This window comes from Palaemon carinicauda, chromosome 1, assembly GCF_036898095.1.
Source record: "Palaemon carinicauda isolate YSFRI2023 chromosome 1, ASM3689809v2, whole genome shotgun sequence".
NCBI lineage: Eukaryota > Metazoa > Arthropoda > Malacostraca > Decapoda > Palaemonidae > Palaemon > Palaemon carinicauda.
In genome coordinates this window covers 195,607,793-195,629,755 of record NC_090725.1, presented here as the reverse complement: position 1 = coordinate 195,629,755, position 21,963 = coordinate 195,607,793, and positions in this window count along the sequence as shown.

The following is a 21,963-nucleotide window of genomic DNA, read 5'->3' as shown; positions in this document are numbered from 1 at the left end:
GAAGTGCTTCCGGTGGGAGGAAGACTCCGCCAGTTTCAGGATCGTTGGACCTTCGATCCTTGGGCACACAGCATCATCAAGAGGGGACTGGGTTGGAGCTGGACACAACCACTTCCAACCTTCCACCAATTCTTCCAGCCATCAACCCCCCTCTTGGAAGAATATGTCCTAGAACTCTTGAACAAGAAGGTGATCAAGAGGGTAAAGTCCACCAGGTTCCAGGGAAGACTGTTTTGTGTTCCCAAGAAGTACTCAGACAAACTCAGAGTCATTCTCGACTTGTCCCCCCTCAACAAGTTCAATACGAACAACAAATTCAAGATGCTGACTCTTCAACAAATAAGAGCCCTACTGCCTCACAAGGCCTACACGGTCTCAATAGACCTGGCGGATGCCTATTGGCACATCCCAATGAACCACCGAGCTTCCTCCTACCTAGGACTTCGGCTCCAAAGAAGAAGCTACACCTTCAGAGCCATGCCCTTCGGGCTCAACGTGGCTTCCAAGAATCTTCACCAAGCTAGCAGACACAATCGTCCACCAGCTACGCCTTCAGGGCATCCAAGTGATAGCCTACCTCGACGACTGGCTGGTCTGGTCGACATCGCCGGAAGAATGTTTGAGAGCTTGCAGCAAAGTCACCCAGTTCCTGGAACATCTGGGTTTCAAGATAAACACCGAGAAGTCTCGCCTCGCTCCAGCTCAGAAGTTCCAATGGTTAGGAATCCATTGGAAACTTCCGTCACACCGCCTTTCCATCCCGCTGAAGAAAAGGAAAGAAATAGCCGGGTCTGTCAGAAGACTTCTAAAATCCAAACGGATTTTAAGACGACAACAGGAGCAAGTACTCGGCTCCCTACAGTTCGCCTCAGTGACAAACCCAGAGCTACGAGCACAGCTAAAGGAGGCCTCAGGAGTCTGGAGACGAAACGCATCCATCGCTCGAAGAGATCTCAAGAGACCCCTACCGAACAGGCTTCACTCACTTCTAAGCCTGTGGTCAGAAGCAAGGACCTTGAAAAGATCCATCCCTCTTCAACCTCCACCTCCATCGATCAACATCCACACGGACGCCTCTCTGGAGGGTTGTGGAGGTCACTCCCATCAACGACAGGTTCAAGGAACATGGTCTCCCCTGTTCAAGACGTTTCACATCAACATCTTGGAGGCCATGGCGGTTCTTCTCACCCTGAAGAAATTATCCCCGCGTCCCTCGATCCACATCCGTCTGACTCTGGACAGCTCGGTAGTAGTCAGATGTCTAAACCGTCAGGGCTCAATATCGCCCCACATAAACCAGGTGCTTTTACCCATCTTCCGCCTGGCGCACAGGAAGAGATGGTACTTGTCTGCAGTTCACCTACAAGGATTTCGCAATGTGATGGCGGACGCTCTATCGAGGACAAGCCCCATAGAGTCGGAATGGTCTCTAGACGCAAGATCATTCTCCTTCATCTCTCGTCAAGTCCTGGAACTACAGATCGATCTCTTCGCGACGAGTGACAACAAGCAACTTCCTCGATATGTGGCCCCTTACGAGGACCCCAAAGCGGAAGCAGTGGATGCCATGTCCCTGGATTGGAACAGATGGTCCAAGATTTACCTGTTCCCTCCACCCAACCTTCTGCTGAAAGTCCTCGCCAAACTGAGAACCTTCAAGGAGACAGCAGCTCTAGTGGCTCCCAAGTGGCCTCGGAGCAACTGGTTTCCCCTGGTTCTGGAGCTACAGCCCAGGATGATCCCCCTGCCGGGCCCAGTTCTCTCCCAACAGGTGCAGAAGTCGACTGTCTTCGCTTCATCAAAGAAAGTCAAAGACCTTCATCTCATGATTTTCTCTCTCTAGCCGTAAAAGAAAGGTTTGGGATCTCGAAGAAAACTTTAGACTTCCTAGAGGAATACAAAACAAAGTCTACCAGAAGGCAATACGAATCATCCTGGAAGAAGTGGGTATCCTTCGTCAAGGCAAAAAACCCTACGGAAATCTCCATAGATTTTTGCATGTCCTTCTTCATTCACCTTCATGGACAAGGCTTAGCTGCCAATACGATTTCCACTTGCAAATCGGCCTTGACTAGACCACTACTGTACACCTTCCAAATAGATTTGTCCAGCGAAATCTTCAATAAACTACCAAAGGCGTGTGCTAGACTCCGTCCAGCACCTCCACCGAGACCCTCTGAAACACTTGACTTAAAAAGTAATTTTCCTTTTTGCTCTCACCTCGGGAGCCCAAGTTAGTGAAATAGTGGCATTATAAAGAGAAGAGGGCCGGATAAAGTTCGCCGACACAGGGGAAATTACCCTCTTCCCCGACCCCACGTTTCTCGCTAAAAACGAACTACCCACCAAAAGATGGGGCCCCTGGAGAATCTGCCCCCTGAAGGAAGATGTCTCTCTATGCCCAGTGGAGAGTCTTAAGGTCTATCTTCAAAGAACTTCAGACTTTGGTGGAGGAAAACTCTTTAAAGGAGAAACCTTGGGTAGTGACCTGTCACTGAAACAACTAAGAGCGAAAATCACCTACTTTATTCGCAGAGCGGATCCTGACAGTACACCCGCAGGTCATAATCCTAGGAAAGTCGCCTCTTCCTTGAACTTTTTCCAAGGAATGGATTTCGAAAGCCTCCGATCCTTTACGGGCTGAAACTCAAGAGAATGAGCTCTCAGACATGGGCTTATCTCTTGAGAATCTTGGATCCTATCATGCTGACCATGTTTTCCCACTGACAGTCCTAACAGCAAATAACCCTCTAACCTACTTTATTAAGCTACATAACAAGAATAAAAAGCTCATGAGGTGGGGCATAGACCTACAGAACTACAACTGGAAGGTCAAGCGCCTAAAGAACTCAGATGAGAGAGAAAATGTGTTCTCCTGGCATAAGTGCCCAATGCACAGTGCCATGTCCATAATATAGCCATAGTCAGTAGGTTAATTTAGATAGTATGAATCTTTTTTTTTTTTTAATTGGCCTTGGTTTCTCACGAGGTAGATAAACTTAAGGGGCCATCTTGGCATCATTAGGTGCATGTAATGTCTTTTTATGTATTTATTTTATCCTTTTTGTTTTAATTTTCATGTGTCCCACTGCACTAGGTCACAACTATTATTGTCCTTTCCATTTTTTAATTGTTGCCTCATAACCCTATGCTTATTTCTATGTGGAAGCTAAAAGTTAATTCACTATCAAAATAACGTAAAATTATAACTAGCTGCAGCATAGAAATTAATTAATTTTCGTGATGAGACTCACTGAGGGAGGAGTCATAAAGGCTAGTGGCTTTAGACCTTGCTTGCAGAGTTCTTGTCCTGTTCTAGGACAAAATCTCTGCTAAAATGGGGGCCTGTTATTAATGGCGGTCATTGCGCCACCTTTTTACAAACAAAGGCCCCATCAGCAAGGACTGGGTCGACAGGCCACAAGTTTTGGGACCCTACCCAGAGTCTCACACCCCCCTCCAACTATCCTATACCAGTCTACTCTCGTGAGGTCTCATTCCAGACATCTTCAAACCACGTGGACGTTAAATGCCGCCACAAAGGATCCGGGAGAAGTCAGGAGGCCTATTGATGAGGGTGTTGGGACACGTGACAAGGCCTGACCAATAGGACAGCGGTCAGGCCAATTCCCCCTACCCCAAAATTGGGGGCCAAGTGGGGTTAAGTCGACCCAGGAACAACTGGGTTGCTTTCTTCGCTAACAAACTTCCGTGAGAAAAACATCACCTCTCTTTGCCCTCGAAACATCAGGGAGGCAGGACCTGTGACATATCCTCCACAAGGGAGGAACCAGAGTCCTTTTTACTAAGGTAAGGTGTCAGATTTTGAGATCATCATCATCCTTACCCAACCTTCCATCCCTTTCTTATCACATCCCATATTTCCTTTTATCCTTTAAAGAAGATCCCACCCACTAAACCTTTGTTATCCCAGCCTTGTGTCCCAACCACGTGTGCGCCATTGCTCCTAACCTTAATTAATTCACCCTGTGATAGTGTTGCTTCCCATGTGTAGTGTTCAAATTCCTAAGTTTACACTTTTATTTAATTTGCTTAAAGGTTTTAACTACACGACTTCATCGTGCTCCCAGCCTGTAGAAGTAAGTGAGCGGTTAATAATTTAATTTATTTCCCTTTCCAGGGAATGAGGTTGCGATACTGAAAACCTTCCACCGCCTACTACTAGCTCCACGTGAGCACGTGACAATCCAACTCCAGGCGAAGCCCCATGGCTTACTTGAAATATATAGCAGTTATCTTTTGTGCTCCCCTTTTATTAATCTTCATTTAAGTATTATTGTAAATATATCTATTTTGTCGGTATCCCTTGTCTTATTGCCAGATGGCGACCTTACCATTATTTTCCTTTGTGTCCGCGCAGAGGTCTCTAAGCAAGGCCGGACTCACAAGCATAAGGGCGAGTGACAATATATTTATATATATATATATATATATATATATATATATATATATATATATATATATATATATATATATATATATATATAGATATATATATATATATATATATATATATATATATATATATATATATCTATATATATATATATATATATATATGGATAAATATCAACATAACATCGTGTTCAAATAGAAATAAATTTCTACCTCATACTTGGGATCGAACGCTAGCCCCTTCTAATGAAAGGCCTTTCATTAGAAGGGGCTAGCGTTTGATCCCAAGTATGAGGTAGAAAATTATATATATATATATATATATATATATATGGGCTCAAGCCATGTCGTCATGATGGAAGTTCCTTAAAGTAGCTTCCTAAGGGATATATGTACTACAGTGATATTCCCAGAGAATTTTACCTTTAGGTATCAAGAATTCTAACTCCTGGCGAGAATATTCTTAAAATTTCTCCAAAAAAATATCGCATAATATCAGCGGACGCATTCTTGACACGCCTCCAGAGCAATCTGCACCCCAAACAGCGTTTTGGCTTCGAGGAGGATGTGGCAAAAGGGAGCCGTCCCAAGGCTCTCCCCGCTCTCGTAATACTATTGGGAATACAACAGCGCCATTCCCACGACGGCGGACATTCCTTTTTTTGTAGCGCTCTCGCTCGGTGATATTTCCTGGTGATCTAACTTTTCGATCGTTTTACAGGATTATTATTATGCTTTCTCCATCTTCTTCGGCCTCTGGAAAGTTGAGTATCGGGTCTTTACTATGAGTATATTTTAGCTCCTGTTTCACAATGAAATTAGAGTATTTTAATATGTTTAAGAGCTAGGCCAGTTACTGGAGGTGCCATGGTGCCGTCGTTCGTTAGGCATGTGTTATTTAGATAGCAGAACGACTTCCAGTTTTTAATAACTTTATTTAATTATTTTAATTATTTAGCTATTTAGGCAATTAATCTTGTAAAGTTATGATAATGTGCATAATTTTTGTTTCCCCCTTTTCTCTGTCGATCCTATAGTTAGAGTTTCGGTGATTTAGGTAACCGAGATCTCGTATAGCCTAGGTAACCTTACCTAGATGTTTTACTATACGTTCAGACTTTCCCCGGTTACCCTCGTGTATTGTTTTCATTCAGTGGAGACTGATACCTCCTAGAATGTTATGAAACATTACACGTCTCTTCGGAGACTTAAGGGTAATCTCTTTCCCTCTGAGTGTAGCCTCAGGCTACAACCCTAATAGCCGTGCCTTGAATTTTATTCAGACATGGCTAACTTAGGGTTTGTCCTGCCTCTTCCCTTAACCGTTGGTTGTGGTATACCGTCATGTTTTGGGATTTAGTCAGAATCTCAGAGTATTTAGTCTTATGTCGGCGACCTGCCGGCAGGGCGAATGGGTTGTAGGGTACCATTATTCCCCTGCCGGCCAGGTGGCCGGCAATGGAGGTTAGCCCTCATTAGCCGCACTTGAAGTTATGGTAGGATACCATCTTCTCTTTGCGACTAAAAGACTAGTCCTATGCCACAGTTCTCTGGGCTGAAGAGTAATTTTCTTTAGTGTAGGATACGTGGCACTGGAACTCTGTTTCTTCTTTGTTGAGAGGAGGCGGCAGTGCCGCCATCCCCTTAACTGTGTCGGCAATCTCTGGGATGGAGAACTGAGTCTCTCCTGTTCCCTGGGATTCAGCTGATACCGAAACAGAGTTTCTTTTACAGGCGGTAGGACTGACAATTTTTGCCAGTTCCTTTCACACTTGTTATAGGACCCTGTTCCCTACCCCTCTGTCCACTTTTGATGGCTGAGCCATTGTCTTTCTTTAGGCCGGCATCTTGCAACCTTACCTTTGCTGGTAGGTTGCCAGAGCCAGCCAGACTCCCTCTCTAGTCATGTCTTTGGCTGACGGCAGAGCATACTGCAGCCAACCACATCATTTGTCGGCAACTGCCGGACCAGCCGGCAACTGCCGGCCTAGCCGGCAACTGCCGACCCAGCCATCTTGGCTGCCGGCGACCATGATGGCCGTGAGAGGGAAGTCCCTTCTGTTCCCAAGGTTCTGCAGTCCTCCCTTGGACTGCTGCTACAGGTCCTGTTGCCGGGGTACTGCCGGCCAGGCCGGCACAGATAGTGCTGACTCAGTTGGCAGCACGCCGACTGTACTGGTACTACTGGACTTGCCGGCCGGCAGTGTATCGGCGGTACCTTGTCGGCAATAGTACTGTAGCTGCATGGAAGCCTGAATGGTACATTCTCCCCTTCTATTAGAACCTTCTTTCTGGAAAAAGGCAGTCAAATTAGACTTTTACATCCTTAATTACTGTATACATTCACAGTAAGGAGTAGCCTTTTTTCAATGCTATCTCTCTCTCTCTCTCTAGCTAGCATGCCGGCTGAACTACTGTATATATTATACAGGTAGCCAGTATATCTGCAGTATAGAATATACTGCAGATAGAAAACTACTATATAGTTTTTACTAGTAGTTATTTCCAATATATTTTGGATATCCAAACACAGGCATTTGCTGAGCCCAATCCTATATTGAATGAATATGATTTCTTCAATATCCTGATTAGAAATCAGTATTAGGATTACCCTACAATATTAAATACTTCAAGGCAGGAGAAATACACTCCTAACCCTTAAAGGGTGGAGCCTTTTTCCTTGAGTCTCCCTGATCAGGAAACTCTATATTTTAATATAGTAGGAAGACTACAGCAAATAGGCTGAGTGGGATATACAAATATATGTCTTTATTTTCCTAGTCCAGCTGGCTTCATGCTAGATGGACCATACTGTCATATGCTACTATGAAGGCAGCATAATGACTAGACTACAATACATGATGTATAGTAGCCAGTAAATTGTAATATAGACTTACTGCAATTAGAAAACTACAGTACCATGATACAGTAGTATTTCTGACATACCTTGGGTACACTTGTATGAGCATTCTGCTGGTACCGTTCATATAGTGAATGAATAGTTTTCTTCAATATTCTGACCGAGAATCAGTCATCCTGACCCCACAGTATTAACATTATTTTGGGACAGTGATTTGATACTTCTCTACCCCTAGGGGTAAGAGTCCTACTTGGAGTTACTCTATAGAGAAATCTCCATCTAGTTAATACTGAAGGGAGGCAACAGCATTTGCTCACAGGGGTACACAAGTATGTATCTCCTACTATCCCTTTATAGCTTACTATCCTAAGCTACTCTATTGTAAAGGACATTTGCATGTTGATTGTCAAGGAGATAATCCATTGTATACTCATTTGGTTTTCCTTTCTATACAGGAGGAACACCAGATACCTTGTGCTGCAGTCCTCTGCAAGGCCACGAGTAAGTATTTTTACGGTCATAATACTTGCAGGTTTCATGCCCCCTGCAATATTATTTCCGGATCCCTACATTATTGGAACCCACAGGTGTGCAATATATGTCGGACATTAATGTCCGAAGGTTTTGAAAATCCCAAGTCTACAGAGACTAGGGATACAGCTCAATATGAATTACGCAACTGGGTGAGAGGCTTTCAAAAGATCTCTCTGGGACCTTTCCTACCTAACGATGGGATGCGTAAGCTACTATTTCCGGAAGCAAGTGAGGAAATAGTAGTGCCTCAGGAGCTAACTACATCCCCTGATGGCCAGAAAACCTTTGGGATTAAGGGCAAGAAATGCCCCAAGGTAGAAGAGGAAAATGTTGCGTCGGAATTTCCTCCCCCTGTGCCGGCTTTAGAGCCATCGATGTCGACATCTTCTTCTTCTACCCCTAATTTGGATAATGTGGTACAATTATGTATCCAACTGAAGAATCAAATAGAGAGCTTTCGTAGACAAAACGAAAAGCAGGAAGTAAAACGCAAGATAGATCCTCGTAAAGTTTCTCTTGTCACTTCCCAGGGGTCAGTCAAATGACCCATGAATCAAGACCTACCAACATGCTCCATAACCAATCCCTGGAGGTTCGCGGAGCAGATGCCGATTTCAAATGGCAATCTCCGCATCTCAGAGAAAATAGGTGCTGTTCCTTTGGACAAAATTCAATTTTGGCCAAGCTTTGATGCTTTCCATAATTGTTGGGTTCGACTGAAGTACGAACCAAAGTCAAGAAAAGGAACGGAACCAAAGGAGGTCTTGATTCTCGACCATGATAAGGCACAGACTATCCTTTCAGGTAGTCTAAGAAAGGCGGGTTATTAAGAGTCGAAGGTATTCTCACTGAATAACGGACACCCTTCCTTTCTTGCTCCTACTTCATTCTCATTTCCCTTTATGGGGAAGGCATTTTCTTCTGTTGCCAAAGCGGTAGAGGCGGGTAAGCCATGTCCCACACTCGATGAGTGCAAGCCTTTGTCACCAGTTTTTCCCGGACAGGAAAAGGATTAAAAGGAAGTCCATTTGACATTTTCAGTAGGAAAGTTAGACAAGGACGTCGCAAGTCAAAAATTCAAGGTATGTCTCTCTTAAATTGTCTGAGTTGCTCTTGTGTAATGAACAGGAGTGAAAGGAGAGACTTGCGACATCCCTTTCCTTACAAAACTACATAGGGTTGTGTTCAACCTACGAAAGTACCCCAGACATGCTCATGGTCATAGCCAAAATGCATATGGCTATCTTGGTGAAGGACCTTTACGCCTTTATGAAGGCTAGGAGAGCATGTAGAGAGTTTGTGTTCGCTGATGCAACAGTAAAACACGAAACAAGGAAGCTAATATCTTCCAACATCTGGAGTAAAGACCTCTTCCCACACGAGGTCACTAAGGAAGTAATTAAGAACGCCACCATGGAGAACATAGGTCTTCTCCAAAAATGGGGCATTCCTTCAAAGAGAAAATCTTCTGTGGTTGTGGGTCCCCAACCTAAAAAGAAGATTGGAAATGCTGGAAATATCCGGGCTGCTCAACAGCATCACACTATTCCAGTGACCACGATGCTACAGGCAGATGGTCAAAAGTCTAAGCCTACTGACTACTCGAAGCATAAAGACGCTTCGGCTAGGAGGAACTTTCCCTTAGGATCGCAGGACCTTCGATCCTTCGGTCCAAAGCCTATTCAAGATGAGCCATTGATGGGAAACAGAAATGTCCCTACCATCATTTCCTTACCTTCTCCTACAGTTCAAAACCCTCCTGGAGGAGTATACCTGAGAGCTATAGAGCATACAGGTAGTAAGAAAACTTTAGCTCATCGAATTCCAGGGAAGGCTGCTTCGTGTTCATGAGAAGGACTCAAGATATCAATGAGTTATTCTGAACTTGTCGCCACTCAAAAAGTTCATAAAAAACAGCAAGTTCTGAATGTTAATCCTTCTGAACATATGGACCTTGTTCCAATTAAGGGTGTTTGTAGTCTTGTCAGACCTGAAAGGTGTCCTTCGGAACTTTCCAGTCAACCACCCCCCTTCCTCCTATCTAGAATTCATGTTACAAAGAGTAACATTCATCCTAAGGAAGATACGTGTCGGACTCACAGTTCTAAGTATCTTCAAAGAATTGACGAACTTAGTCACGTCAAACTCAAGCCTAGAAATAGTTCAGGTATTAATATACCTGATCAAGAGGCTGGAGTGGGCAGCACCTGAAGTGTCCGGCCAATGTACATTCAAAGAGATGACCCGGTTCCTGGGACATCACGGATGCAAGATAGGCTTCTAGAAGTCTCGACTTTCTCCAGCTCAGGGGTTTCAATGTTTAAAAAACCATCGAAGCCCTCAGTCACATCAACTCTCCTCTCCTTTGGAAATATAAAAGGAGCTCGTAAGGTCTGTCAAGAGACTCGGGTATTCAGTCAGAATACCAAAACGCCAACAGGAAAAAGCGCTAAACTTTCCCCAGCTCGCTATAGTGACAGACCTGGTGCTAAGGGCACACCGGAAAGATGCGTTAAGAGCTTGGAGAAAACACGCATCAAACGCTTGAAGAGATAAAAAAAGACTGAGATCGGTCCCTCTTTAATCGCTTCTCTAACAGAAATTAGAGCACGAAAGTCCCAAGACTCTGCTGGTCCTTACATGGGTGGGGAAGCCCCCTCCACACAGATCAGGCTCCCTACGACTGATCTGGGACACCGAAGCGATAATAAGACGTTACATTCGAACGTCTCATTCAGTCTTGGTGAAGTTACCCATCCCTCTCTTAAAGGGACGGCACCTACCAGTAGTTCATTTACAACTGATCCACGATGTGACGGTGGATACTCTATTTCGATACAAACCGATAGAGTTGGAATGGTCCATGGGCGCAGACATATTCCCTCCCAGATGGGAACAAGTCCCGGAACTGCAATTCGACCTCTTCATCATGAGCGTCTTCAAGAAAGTACCTCGCTATATAGCCCCATACGAGGATCCTCTAGTGGGGCTGATAGACTAGATGAGGCTGGTCCTAGCTCTGACCATAGGTATATTTCCGAAGATTCAGAAATTAACTGCCTTCATTTTATCACAGAGAACCCAAACCCTTCATTTCATGATTTTCTCGCTCTAGCGATTAGAAAAAGGTTTGGGATCTCAAAAGGCAATATAGAATTCTTAGAAGAATACAAGGCCAAGTCAACTAGATGACAATATGAGTCTTCCTGGAAAAAGGGGGTTACGTTTGTCAGAGCAAAAGGACTGAAAGAAATTTCAATGAACTTCTGTCTGTCCTTCTTTGTCCACCTTCATAGCCAAGGTCTGGCGGCCAATACGATAAATACGTGCAAGTCAGCCTTCACTAGGCCTCTCCTATATGCCTTTCATGTGAATCTGGCGAATGAAATCTTTAATAAGATTCCGAAGGCATGTGCTAGGCTTAAGCCCGCGGTACCACCAAAGCCCATCTCTTGGTCTTTGGACAAGGTCTTACATTATGCCTCAACTTTGAACAATGAAGATTGTTCTCCTAAGGATCTAACCCAAAAAGGTTATTTTTCTGTTCACTATCGCCTCCGGGGCTAGAGTTAGTGAAATAGTGGCCCTCTCCAGAGATGAGGGTCACATTCAGTTCACGGAAGTGGGAGAACTGAATCTATTTCCTGATCCATCCTTTCTCGCTAAAAACGAGCTACCCACTAAGAGGTGGGGTCCCTGGAGAATCTGCCCTCTGAAGGAAGATGTCTCTCTATGTCCTGTAGAGTGTCTAAGGGTCTATCTTCGTAGAACTTCAGAATTCAGGGGAGGACAGCTCTTTAAAGGAGAAACTTCTGGATCAAATTTATCCCTAAAACAACTAAGGGTGAAGCTCACCTACTTTATTCGTAGAGTGGATCCGGACAGTACTCCCGCAGGTCATGATCCGAGAAAGATTGCTTCATCACTGAACTTCTTTCAGTATATGGACTTTGAGCGCCTTCGTTTATACACTGGATGGAAATCATCCAGAGTGTTTTACAAACACTATGCAAAACAAGTGAATGAACTGAAACACTTCGTAGTGGCAGCAGGTAGTGTATTAAAACCTGCCCCCTAATTACTGTGGTAAACAGTTTTTGGTTTGGGACCTCACATGTCATCGCACATGTAACGGATGAGAATCATCCATAGTGTTCTACATACACTATGCTAGACAAATCCATGATCTGAAGCAATATGTGGTGACGCCAGGTAGAATATTTAACCTGCCGTCTAATTCTACGATGAACAGCTAATTGACTGGGACTGTCAATTAAAGGGAGAAGAGGTCACCCTTCTTAGGTGTGACTTCTTTTAATTAAGTGTTACCATGATAACACTGGCTCTGTTCAAAATCCCAGGTGTGGAATTATACAGATAGCACTAGTGCCGGTGTACAAAGTATACAGTGCAGATAGAAGTAACCAGTACAGAAATTATGAAGAGAAATTGTTTTATAATTTTCTTCAGTCTGAGAGTGGCACTCATCATTTCTTCCTTCAAGAAGGAAATATAGTCTATGTACTTGTTACAGGTATAATCCCATTGTCATACTACATTCGTTTTACTGAACATCTTTTAGTCATTTATTAGTAATAACTGTCTATTAGAATGTAGTGCGTCCACCTTCGCCAGACAATTGTATGTATACATGCCAGAGTTCTTCAACTTACCAAACGAAAAATCGATTTTTGGGTGAGATGGCCATGTCGTTTTGATGGACCCACCCATCTCTTCTAAAAGAAAAGATCTTCACATTATTCCTCCCGTGGTACTGTATCTGTAACACCACACTCAATGCTACAAGGAATGTCCGCCGTCGTGGGAATGGCGCTGTTGTATTCCCAATAGTATTACGAGAGCGGGGAGAGCCTTTGGACGGCTCCCTTTTCCCACATCCTCCTCGAAGCCAAAGCGCTGTTTGGGGTGCAGATTGCTATGGAGGCGTGTCAAGAATGCGTCCGCTGATATTATGCGATATCCTTTGGAGAAATTTTAAGGATATTCGCGCCAGGAGTTAGAATTCTGGATACCTAAAGGTAAAATTCTCTGGGAATATCACTGTAGTACATATATCCCTTGGGAAGCTACTTTAAGGAACTTCCATCTGGACGACATGGCCATCTCACCCAAAAATAGATTTTCTGCTTCACTCAAAATCTGTGTTATATATATATATATATATATATATATATATATATATATATATATATATATATATATATATATATATATATATATATATATATATATATATATGCGGGCTCAAGCCATGTAGTCCTGATGGAAGGTTCCTTCAGTAGCTTCCTTAGGGTATATATGACTACAGTAGATATTCCCAGAGAAGTAAACTAAAGGTTTCACAGAATTCTAACTCCTGGCGCGAGTACCCTAAAGGTTTCCTTCTAAGATATCGTATATCAACAGGGGACGCATGCATTAACACGCCACATGGCTATCTGCACCCCATATAGCGTTAACGCTTCGAGGGGGAGAGGTGGCGAGATAACTGAGGAGCCGCTCCAAAGTTACCCTCCTTCGTTACTGCTACGGTACTCGCGACGTAAACAAATTGTGTGACGTCATATATTGTGTGACGTCACGTCTGTCCTCATTCCTCTGTTAGTAGCTTCTACCTCATTTGGTTTTTCCTGGATTGCCTTTCTTTATCCGTGTTCATCGATCGTCATGTTGCAGCCTTCGGCCTCGCCTTCTTCTGGAAAGTTGAGTACCAGGTTCTTGTATTGTTTAAATAAGCTCTGGCCATAAAGTAACGATTTTTTATCCTTAAATCTTGTGTTTTATGGCAGAGCTGTGCCTCGACCGGAGGCGCCATTTAAGACGCCGCTGTTCGCCTCGCATGCTTTAGTTAGCCAGAACATTAGTTATTTAGTCTTCATTGCTAGGAATTAGTTATATTATGCCATTAGTATTCATTTTAGGCAACTAGTGTTTGCCTAACCCCATGCTAGATTGCTAGCCTAGCCCCTAGGCTCGATAGCTTAGTGTTCATGTTTACTTTGCATGATATAATAAGTGTTCCTAGGTTATTGTAAATGAAGATATAGGCATTCTAAACATACAAGATTCAGTGTTGCACATGTACTTTCGCCTTCTAAGGACCATACAAGGGACCGTGCTTGGTCCACCCATACCACACTCCCCTAACCCAACGTTGGGGCCCTTGTATGCTTCCTTATATCCTCTGTTACCTACGGGTAACCTCCCTCTGGGTAGCCTTGCTATATCTTAGCCCCCCTACCCGGGATAGTTCTTGGGTAGGTTAGGCTAGGTTGTTCTTCCCTCTTTCCTACATAGTATATGGAGGGGCCTAGGATAGAACCCCAGAGTATCTATCGCTCTTCCCAGTCCACCTTAGGGGAACGACTTTCCCTTGGGGTATCGACTGAGACCGAAGGTGGAAGGGCTCTGCCCTTCCTCCTAGACTGCACTTGGTTGGGACACTCCCTTCCTTCCTGCAGCCTAGCGATGTGTCTTTCCCAGACCTCCCTAACCTAGAAGAAAGGTTCTCCTGGTTTAGGTTAGGCCTTGGGGGATTCTGTTTTATTATAGTTTAGGACAGTACACCAGTGCTGTACCTGATCGGAGCTAACCCTCCCTAGGTTGGGGAGCATTTCTCTCCTGCCCGGGCAGACTAGCACCTAACAGATTCCCCCCACCCCCTAACACCGCCCCCCCACTCTATCCCTTTGTGTTGGCTTGCCTTCACACTGCTGTCCGCTGTCCTACAACTCTTCCCCTGGGGAGAGTTGCAGGGTTAGCTGTGCTTTTCTGCTTGGCTGGCCGCTCTGCTACACTTCCCCTACATAGTCGACCTGCCGGCGGAAGATCCCCCCTCTTTGAGTGCCCTCTGTCCCTCCCCTGGGTTACCACAGGCTTCCGGCCGTCTGCCGGCTCCCTGCCCCCGGATGATAGGCGTATCCCCTCCTATCATGAGAGCACTCCTTCCGGAGGGAAGCCGGTCGGGTATCGGAAATTACCCTTCCTTACCTTCCCTCCTTTCCTTTCTCTCTCTCTTATCATGGTGCCGGTCAACTGCCGCCTCCGCTTGCCGGCGCTAGCTGCCGACACCCCAGGTGACCTTTCCACTTCATAAGATGCTACCATCCTAGGATTACCTATGGCGACAGCTTGCTGGCTGCCGGGGGCTGCCGCCCATTGCCGACGCTAACCGCCAACATCCTAGGTATCCATCACTTCCATCTTATGAGGTCAGCTAAGGTTCGCCAATGCCGACAGCCTGCCGGCTGCCGGAGGCCGCCGTCCTGCCGTCTACCCACCGCCGTGCCGGCGATTGCCTCCCTCTGTGTCTCCTATCTCTCTGCTGCTCAGTGTGTGGCCTTAGATGAATTCACCGAGCCGGACCGGCCTCCGGCTTTCCACCGGTCTGCCGCCGCTGCTACCTGAGGCTCTAATGGACAAGCACCCCTCCCCCGGCTGCCGGCCCCGCGCCGGCAGTCGCTCTGATGCAGCCGGATAGCCTGACCACTTTTTCTTTGGTATTTCATACCTTCTAAAACAGTGGCTATGGTGTACGGTTGCACAGTACAACATTTTCCAGCATACTCTGTGCTTCTCGGTGCAGTCTCTTGCTGGGACCTACCCAATTATATAGGGGGGTTTATCCTATTTCCCGTCTCTCTCCCTGGGTTCTGAATGATTTCAGATCCTTTTTCATTCTGTAGACAGTTCCTTAATAAGGAAGCCTAAGCTTGGCTCATCCATAAGGATGCTCTCACTCCTTTAGAACCTTCAGGTCCTAAGGAATTGACTGAAGAAAAAGTCACGGTAACCGGCTGGACAATATTCCCAAGTATGTGTCTTCCTACTTCCTTTCTAGGTCACCTATCCTGAGCTCATAATAAAACCAATCTTACAGAGATAAGTCAATCTTAATCTTAACAGTAATGTAAGCCATAACTATGTCTTCCATATACTCATGGTCTCTTTCTTTTACAGGAGGAGTACGTGAAGTTTGAGAGCTCCTTCTGCGGAGTTCGCTGCCCGGACTTCTACGGGCATAAGGCGTGCCGGACCCACGCCCCCTGTGTTGCCAAGAAGGGTAACCTCAAGTACTGGGATCCGCAGACCTGTTCAACCTGCAAAGGCCTTCTTGATGAGGCGTTCGATAACCCTCCGTCCACGGACGTCAGGGACATCGCTCGAGAGAAACTGCGCAAGTGGGTGCGCGGTTTCCAGAAGAACGCCACCGGGCCTTATCTCCCAAATGAAAAGATGAGGGCCATGCTTTTCCCAAAAGCATCTTCAAATTCTGTGGTTCCCCAGGATCAGATTCCCACCGTTCAACTGGTGGTTGAACCTGACATTTCGGTTACACTCCGAAAGTGTCACCTAGACGAGGTGGAGAAGATGTCGGAAGTGTCCGACGATACCGAGAGGACCCTCATGGGGGAGGATCTGGAGGAAGAAGAGGATCAGGTGGAGTACCCTGATTTGGAGGGCGAGGTCGCCCCAGCAGCTTCGTTGACCCCTGTAGCGGTCGAGGAGCCTGTCCCCTCTACCTCCGCTGCCTCGCAACCCTTGCCAACCGCCACCGAAGATGCCATCCGGATGTTGATGGCTCTGATGGACGAGAAGCTCCGAAAGAATCTGGAGGAGCTCAAAAGTACTATTATGGGGTTTAAGCAACCGAAGAAGATCTCGGTTAAGGACCTCCCCCACTGCTCGGAGACTAACCCCTGCAGGTACGCCGAACATATGCTAATTATAACTGGCAAAATCTTTATAAATGACAAGCTAGGATCCATCCTCTTGGAAGAAATGGAATTCTTCCCCAGCTTTGAGGCTTACCCGGACTGTTACGTCCGGCTCAGGTCCGAACCGGCATCCAAGGAGGAGATCGAACCCAAGGAAGTGATCGAGTTCGATCACACAAAAGCCCAAGCCATGCTGGCAGACTGTCTTTGGAGCCGGGGTTTTACTAACTCTAAGATACCGGCATTAAGCAAGAAACACCCGTCCTTTCTTGCTCCCTCTACTGCAACCTTTCCCTTCGTGGAAAAGGCCTTCCATGCGGTCATGAAGGCGGTGGAGGAAGGAAAGCCCTGCCCTACACTGGAGGAGTGCAGGCCTCTCTCCCTCGCCCCTCCCCCCGACGACAGATTCTGGAAAGATATCCAGTTTACCTTCACGGTCGGGAAACTGGAACCTGACGCAGCTGGTCGTCAGTTTAATGAAGACCTTCCAAAACTAAACGACCACCTTCTTCGTCGGGAACAGGAGACCAAGGAGAGGCTAGCTGCCTCCCTGTCCCATCAGATTCAGCTCGAAGTCATGGCCGGGGACGCTAGGGTCCCAGACTTGTATATGGTTCTCGCGAAGACCCAGCTAGTCACAGTGATGAAGGACTTATATAGCTTCATCAGGGCCCAGAGAGCCTGCAGAGAGTTCATGTTTGCCAATGCGGTGGTAAAACACGAACCCCGGAAACTAATCTCCTCCAACATCTGGGGCAAACATCTCTTCCCGACAGCTCTGGTGAAAGAGATAGTGGACAAAGCCGCCACTGAGAATCGGAACCTTCTCAGTAAGTGGGGCATGTCCCGCAAAAGAAAGTCCTCTCAGGAAGAAGGCCCTCAGCCTAAGAGGAAATCTTCAAAATCTAGGCCCCAGCAGCATCAGCCAAAACGCCAGTTTCCGACTCCCGCTACTCCCCAAGTGGTCGCTCAGCCACAACAGACCTTTCAGTTGGTCCCCCAACCGGTGGTGTCGCAATCACCAATCTTCACCCCTGCCTTCGAACGACAGTCCACTACCTTTTGTCCCAGAGGTAGAGGCTCCGGCAGAGACTCCTCTCGCCGTCCCTCCAGGGGCAGAGGAGGAAGGGGAGCTAGCAGCCGAGGTGGCAAACCCTCGGGAAACCAGAAGCAATGAAGTGCTTCCGGTGGGAGGAAGACTCCGCCAGTTTCAGGATCGTTGGACCTTCGATCCTTGGGCACACAGCATCATCAAGAGGGGACTGGGTTGGAGCTGGACACAACCACTTCCAACCTTCCACCAATTCTTCCAGCCATCAACCCCCCTCTTGGAAGAATATGTCCTAGAACTCTTGAACAAGAAGGTGATCAAGAGGGTAAAGTCCACCAGGTTCCAGGGAAGACTGTTTTGTGTTCCCAAGAAGTACTCAGACAAACTCAGAGTCATTCTCGACTTGTCCCCCCTCAACAAGTTCAATACGAACAACAAATTCAAGATGCTGACTCTTCAACAAATAAGAGCCCTACTGCCTCACAAGGCCTACACGGTCTCAATAGACCTGGCGGATGCCTATTGGCACATCCCAATGAACCACCGAGCTTCCTCCTACCTAGGACTTCGGCTCCAAAGAAGAAGCTACACCTTCAGAGCCATGCCCTTCGGGCTCAACGTGGCTTCCAAGAATCTTCACCAAGCTAGCAGACACAATCGTCCACCAGCTACGCCTTCAGGGCATCCAAGTGATAGCCTACCTCGACGACTGGCTGGTCTGGTCGACATCGCCGGAAGAATGTTTGAGAGCTTGCAGCAAAGTCACCCAGTTCCTGGAACATCTGGGTTTCAAGATAAACACCGAGAAGTCTCGCCTCGCTCCAGCTCAGAAGTTCCAATGGTTAGGAATCCATTGGAAACTTCCGTCACACCGCCTTTCCATCCCGCTGAAGAAAAGGAAAGAAATAGCCGGGTCTGTCAGAAGACTTCTAAAATCCAAACGGATTTTAAGACGACAACAGGAGCAAGTACTCGGCTCCCTACAGTTCGCCTCAGTGACAAACCCAGAGCTACGAGCACAGCTAAAGGAGGCCTCAGGAGTCTGGAGACGAAACGCATCCATCGCTCGAAGAGATCTCAAGAGACCCCTACCGAACAGGCTTCACTCACTTCTAAGCCTGTGGTCAGAAGCAAGGACCTTGAAAAGATCCATCCCTCTTCAACCTCCACCTCCATCGATCAACATCCACACGGACGCCTCTCTGGAGGGTTGTGGAGGTCACTCCCATCAACGACAGGTTCAAGGAACATGGTCTCCCCTGTTCAAGACGTTTCACATCAACATCTTGGAGGCCATGGCGGTTCTTCTCACCCTGAAGAAATTATCCCCGCGTCCCTCGATCCACATCCGTCTGACTCTGGACAGCTCGGTAGTAGTCAGATGTCTAAACCGTCAGGGCTCAATATCGCCCCACATAAACCAGGTGCTTTTACCCATCTTCCGCCTGGCGCACAGGAAGAGATGGTACTTGTCTGCAGTTCACCTACAAGGATTTCGCAATGTGATGGCGGACGCTCTATCGAGGACAAGCCCCATAGAGTCGGAATGGTCTCTAGACGCAAGATCATTCTCCTTCATCTCTCGTCAAGTCCTGGAACTACAGATCGATCTCTTCGCGACGAGTGACAACAAGCAACTTCCTCGATATGTGGCCCCTTACGAGGACCCCAAAGCGGAAGCAGTGGATGCCATGTCCCTGGATTGGAACAGATGGTCCAAGATTTACCTGTTCCCTCCACCCAACCTTCTGCTGAAAGTCCTCGCCAAACTGAGAACCTTCAAGGAGACAGCAGCTCTAGTGGCTCCCAAGTGGCCTCGGAGCAACTGGTTTCCCCTGGTTCTGGAGCTACAGCCCAGGATGATCCCCCTGCCGGGCCCAGTTCTCTCCCAACAGGTGCAGAAGTCGACTGTCTTCGCTTCATCAAAGAAAGTCAAAGACCTTCATCTCATGATTTTCTCTCTCTAGCCGTAAAAGAAAGGTTTGGGATCTCGAAGAAAACTTTAGACTTCCTAGAGGAATACAAAACAAAGTCTACCAGAAGGCAATACGAATCATCCTGGAAGAAGTGGGTATCCTTCGTCAAGGCAAAAAACCCTACGGAAATCTCCATAGATTTTTGCATGTCCTTCTTCATTCACCTTCATGGACAAGGCTTAGCTGCCAATACGATTTCCACTTGCAAATCGGCCTTGACTAGACCACTACTGTACACCTTCCAAATAGATTTGTCCAGCGAAATCTTCAATAAACTACCAAAGGCGTGTGCTAGACTCCGTCCAGCACCTCCACCGAGACCCATCACCTTGCCCTCTGAAACACTTGACTTAAAAAGTAATTTTCCTTTTTGCTCTCACCTCGGGAGCCCAAGTTAGTGAAATAGTGGCATTATAAAGAGAAGAGGGCCGGATAAAGTTCGCCGACACAGGGGAAATTACCCTCTTCCCCGACCCCACGTTTCTCGCTAAAAACGAACTACCCACCAAAAGATGGGGCCCCTGGAGAATCTGCCCCCTGAAGGAAGATGTCTCTCTATGCCCAGTGGAGAGTCTTAAGGTCTATCTTCAAAGAACTTCAGACTTTGGTGGAGGAAAACTCTTTAAAGGAGAAACCTTGGGTAGTGACCTGTCACTGAAACAACTAAGAGCGAAAATCACCTACTTTATTCGCAGAGCGGATCCTGACAGTACACCCGCAGGTCATAATCCTAGGAAAGTCGCCTCTTCCTTGAACTTTTTCCAAGGAATGGATTTCGAAAGCCTCCGATCCTTTACGGGCTGGAAATCATCGCGAGTGTTCTTCAAACACTATGCGAAGCAGGTGCACGAAATAAAACATTTCGTGGTAGTAGCCGGCAGTGTAATGAAACCTGCTGCTTAGATCTGCGTAGAACAGTAAGTTATTTCGGGACTGTAACTCAATGGGTGCCTGTGTTGACCCTAGTACGATACATAGTGATTTCAAGGGACACTTAGTGTTACTGATAGACTGTTCTTCATCAAGGTGAAGTGACATAGATTCTTACACGTGTGCCACATGTTCTTGGACATGAAGTGTATATTGACTCTAAAGACTGGCGTTCCCCCGGGAACTTGTGTTTAAAGGCAAAAACTTACCCTTTCAGATTCCACATCACCGTCTTTACTGAAAATCTATGTCTGGTATCTAATATTATTAATGTAAATAATTTCTATAATTCCTTGCAATTTTTCAAATAAAATAATTATTTTATTTACCACACGCATCTTATTTCGCTCCTATCTTTCATATGAAAATAAATTGCTGTTATAGTTTTATTTGCCCCTAATTCTATGGTTATTTTATGTCTAATATACCTACTGTCTATATACACTCACCTAATGGCATAATATTGTTCTTACACAAATATTAACCTTCTGATCTGTCTTCGAGACCGGCACAATCTCTTCGCCCAGGTGAGTCTATCTTCGTCAGATTACTTCGAGATATCCCTCTTGTCCAAACAGGACTTTCCTGCCAGGGGGGCAGGAAGCCAGGTCATTGTAAGACCAATGGTAGTGACATTTAACGGAGATGTCAAGGACTCTACGGTCACCAGACCATAGGAATATTGTTCGAAGTAGAAGGCACTTGGAATGGGGAAAAATCCACAATACATTAATTCTCTAGTACACTTCCATCAGGACGACATGGCTTGGCCCAAAAAACGGATTTTGAGCGAAGCGAAAAATCTATTTTTGGGTGAGATAGCCATGTCATCCTGATGAACCAGCCCGACTGTTCCAGTTCAGCCTACCAGGGCCCTCCCTGCTATACTATATCGCGGAGGTTGGTAAAAGCTGTACTTCGGAATGAGGACGGACGCGACGTCACACAATATGGTTGCCATTTGTTTACGTCGCGAGTACCGTAGCAGTAACGAAGGAGGGTAACTTTGGAGCGGCTCCTCAGTTATCTCGCCACCTCTCCCCCTCAAAGCGTTAACACTATATAGGGTGCAGATAGCCATGTGGCGTGTCAATGCATGCGTCCCCTGTTGATATACGATATCCTAGAGGGAAACCTTTAGGGTACTCGCGCCAGAAGTTAGAATTCTGTGAAACCTTTAGTTTAATTCTCTGGGAATATCTACTGTATTCATATATACTTTAAGGAAGCTACCGAAGGAACCTTCCATCAGGACGACATGGCTATCTCACCCAAAAATAGATTTTTTGCTTTGCTCAAAATCTGTTATATATATATATATATATATATATATATATATATATATATATATATATATATATATATATATATATATATATATGTATATATATATATATATATATATATATATATATATATATATATATATATATATATATATATATATATATATATATA